Consider the following 4,611-nt stretch of genomic DNA (forward strand, 5'->3'; position numbering starts at 1 on the left):
AACAGAAATGATCTCATTAATGGCACTACACACAATAATGGTGGTGTTTCTCTCATGTGTCACTTCGCCCTCAGTCCAACACTCCTCTTGGTAAAGGCCGGAGTCTGAGTGGGTCAGGTTGTCAATATCGTAAGAGAAATCGTTGCCTGTGCTGAAAACTGACAGCCGTCGTTTCAAGTCTTCAGGTACTGTGGAGTTCTCGGACGAGGGGCCCGAGTTATTCCACAGGATGACCTTATCTTCACCGACAAATTTGGAGAGCAAGCAGTAGTGGTCCACGTCTGGTGATGTTAAGGTAAAAGAGCCCCTTGTCGCTCTCACGAGCGGATGTTCTTCTGCTTGAACGTTGTAGATGAGAAACAGCAAGAAGAAGAGCAGCAGCCATTCTGTTCTGAGGTCTCCTCCACCGACTCTGCTCACCTCGCTCTGAGTACTGTAGCAGCCACTTCTCATCTGAAGATGAAATTTGAAGCATGACGCTCTTCATCATGTGGTTTAACACAGTTTACAAGTTTCAGATCGAAGGGTTTGGGGACTTATTGTGAAGTAGCTTTAGACACACAAGATGAAAGGTCCATCCATCCATTATCTTTATTGACAGCTGACTTTGGGTGAAGGTGGGGTGCATGCTGAACCCGGAACACACACAGACGAGCATTAATATCCCATTTAGAATCACCATTAACATTGGACGCATTTCTTTGGACTGTGTGAGAAAATATTTTGATAGACAGCTGAAGAGGAAATATGAGAGAAAATGTAGCTAAAACCACTGAAGCTAGCCTAGTGCGGTTTCAAACACATATAACAAAGGTTTGTTGCTAGGAAATGTGCGTGTGTATGTGAAATGGGGAGATAGTTATTTGTATGTAATAGTATTTTTTTTAATTTTTTTATAAAAGTAAGATATAGAGATTTTGACTTAAACATGAATCTTGGACACCAGCCTGCAGAACATTTACACTTCTCTTTAACTGTTGACTAATATTGACACAACAGTTACTCTGAAACATTTCTAACTCTAATTTCTTGATCGGTAAAATTCTGTGAGACAAGCAGGCAGATTGTAGCACAATTACTCTCAAACTATGAGGTTGTAAATTAGAAAACTTAATCGTTAAGATGTGTAAAAAGTAACATGGAGTAATAGTGAGTATTGAAATCCAAATTTTATTTTAAAATGTTTACCATATCAAACAAAGCCATAAAGTCCATGTACAAAGTATAAAACAGACAACGGCATTTTACAATTAGTTATTTCCGAACAACTTAAAAATGTATAAATTATGCAAAATTATTATGCAAGTATAAATTATTTACAAAAATCAATATAATCAAAGATAAAAATGGTATGGATGGCTGTTCTAATTATTTGAGTCTTAAACACAAGAACAAGATATCTTTTCCAGATGTATTATATCATGATTCATATCTGAAATAACAATCAACACTGTTAAAACTGGGCAGTGAGTTTTATCATATTTGCTCATATACATATGTATCATATACATTATATCGTATACAGAATGAATCAAAGACTGATGTAGACCAAAGTGTAACAACATTTCATTAAAAACTAAATATTCAGTAATGCATAAAAGGCAACACAAATTACATATAATTAAAAAAAAAAATCACTATCAAATTTTGAATAGAAAATATCAGTACAATAAGACAAGATAATAAATAGAAAAAAGTATTTGTTTGTTTATTTACCTGTATTAATGATCAACCGTTTGATATCAATAATAATAATAATAATAAATATAGATGCAAGCGGTACCAGTAAAACTGCAAGCAGTACACAATGTCACAATGCAAAGGATGTCCTGAAAAAAATTCAACTCTGTAGGCCATAGCGGTGATTTATTGTAATGTTTGAAGTGTGGAATGTGTAATGGTTGGAGATTCGGAATTGGAAATGTGATCAGACCTCAGGACAGTTTTCCACTTCACCTCAGTCCATCTTCAATGATCTCGGTCCAGAGAAGGCGGCGGTGTTTCTGGATCATGTTTCTATCTGGTTTCTTCTTTGGAGAGTTTTAACATCATTTGTAGACGCAGCGATGAACTGTGTTCACAGACGATGGTTTTCACAAGTGTTACTGAGCCCATGCAGTGATTTCCACTCCAGAATAGTGTGTTTTTAATGCAGTGCTGCCTGAGGGCCCGAAGATCACCACCATCCAATTTTGATGATGCTTGCACTGAACAAGTATCTTAAAGAACTGACGTCAGATCTCACGGTTGCTGTCCATTATCACAAGAGCCACAAAGTTTAAACTTGCATAAACTTCATGATAGAAAAAACACTGCTGGTTGCATCATGTTCAGTGTTGTTGTCTTCTCCTGAAGTTTGTATTGTGCTGATGTTTCACACCATGTGTTTACTTTGAAACATGTTTTTGTTAACACCTGTGATTGGATGATCCCACCGAGACGAGAGCTTTGCAGCTTTCTGGCATCAACACAAGAAGGTGTGAATCCTTGATGGGAGCGGTTCATTAGAAAACAGCATTGACTGTGTGTGTGGTTTTTAGTGTGCGTGGTACGCATTCAGTCTCTTGGGCTTTGGATGGTCACACAGTTTAGCATGTATCTGTGCATGTGTGTGAAACAAAGCGCAAGTGAAGGAAAGACACATTGTGATGATTTTGTTATTATGACACGTGTGTGCACGCACGCACGCACACACAGTAAAGTTTAGTTTGGTTCATTTTTGCACAATTTAAAAAATACACACGTGAGGAAGAAAACCCACATTGGGCTGAGTGAAGCCTTTTAACAAAGTAATCTATAAATGTCATATTAGAGAGAAAAAAATGCACATGCAGAAACTCATACGACCAAATAACAACATATGAAAGTATGCAATGATAACAGCAACAATAATATGGGATGAAAGCACCTCAACTACGAGGGTGAATCAGAACATTCACAGACTGCACCTGTTGTGTGGGAAAATCATTTTTGGCATACAGTAATATTTTACTGTATGCCAAAAATGATTATGATTATATAATCACTTCCTTTGATAATAAACATTTAATTAGATCCTTTTAATGTGAAGACTGCTTCCTGTTTTTCTGCTCAGCACAGCTGTTGACAACCTTCTTCGTGGAAACATCACAGGAATTTAAAAAAATTGCAAGCACTCGCAAATAGTTTGCTTGGACTTGCATTAATTATTGCGATCATCAAATGTGAACTTCAAGCATCGAACTGTCATCCTGACACACGTGAAGCTTAATGTTTTAAACGATTGTGGTACAAAAAAAGAAGTATACAATATACATAAGGCCTCCTGCGTCAGAAATAGCTGTCAGCACGGCCGAAGACAGAGAGCTGTTACAGCATCTCAGTGCTTGTGCGTGACATGTTGTGATGTACCTCTCTAAAAGGGTTTAAACTTATTTTTGGGGCTCTGTTTGTGACGGTCGGCTATGGAGCCTGGGATTGGCCATGGAGAGAAAAAATGTATAAATCTTGGACACAAATTACTAAATCGTGGCCATAATTTCATATCTTGTTCACATGTTTCAATTCATTTGTGCTCACGAGATCAGTCCTTTGTGGAGTGAGACGGACCTCTGTGGAAAGCGGTGGTCCTCTGCAGAGTGAGGCGATCCTCTGTGGTGTGGCATGGTCCTCTGTGGAGGAGTCACACGGTGCTCTTTGAAGTGACATAATCCTCTGTGGAGGGTGAAACAGTATACTGTGAGTGAGATGGTGTCTGATGAGTGACACTGTCCTCTGTGGAGGAGTGAGACACTCCACTGTGGAGTGAGACGGCCCTCTGTAGAGGAATAAAATGGTCCACTGTGGAGTGGCACGGTGCTCTGTGGAGTGAGACAGTCCTCTGCGGAGTGACATGGTACTGTGTGGAGTAACAGGGTCCTCTGTGTAGTGAGACGGTCCTCTGAGAAGTAACATTGTCCTCTATGGAGTGAAACGATCCTCTGTGGAGTGAGACGGTCCTCTTTGGAGGAGTGAGACGGTCCACTGTGGAGTGAGACGGTGTCTTTTGAGTGTGGAGGAGTGAGATGGTTCTTCTGGGCCATGAGACGATGCTCTGTGGAGTGAAACTGTTCCTATGTGGAGAGAGACGGTGCTCTGTGGAGTGAGACGGTCCTCTGCGGATTGAGACGGTCCTCTGTGGAGTGACATGGTACTGTGTGGAGTGACAGGGCCCTCTGTGGAGTGAGACGGTTCTCTTTGGAGGAGTGAGATGGTCCATTGTGGAGTGAGACGTGTCTGTTGAGTGACACGGTGCTCTATGGAGTGACATAGTCCTCTATGGAGGAGTGAGACGGTCCTCTGAAACGAAGAGATTGGCTGGCCGTGGCATCTCTAATAAACTGGGGTTCTGGAAATCACAGCCCACAACTGAAGTGACTGGTCAACTCACTACTGAGTCCAGAGGTTCCAGTGAAAGAACTTTTATTCAAACTTAGTCATACATGCTTTGCTCGCATCCGTGTGTGTGTGTGTGTGTGTGTGTGTGTGTGTGTGTGTGTGTGTGTGTGTGTGTGTGTGTGTGTGTGTGTGTGTGTGTGTGTGTGTGTGTGGTTCTGAAACAGAAGAACACACAATGTAAGAATAATATAACTT

This window comes from Brachyistius frenatus, unplaced genomic scaffold, assembly GCF_029030835.1.
Source record: "Brachyistius frenatus isolate BFR_SWC_R1_liver_20210118 unplaced genomic scaffold, ASM2903083v1 Contig_255, whole genome shotgun sequence".
In the NCBI taxonomy this organism is placed as follows: Eukaryota; Metazoa; Chordata; class Actinopteri; family Embiotocidae; genus Brachyistius; species Brachyistius frenatus.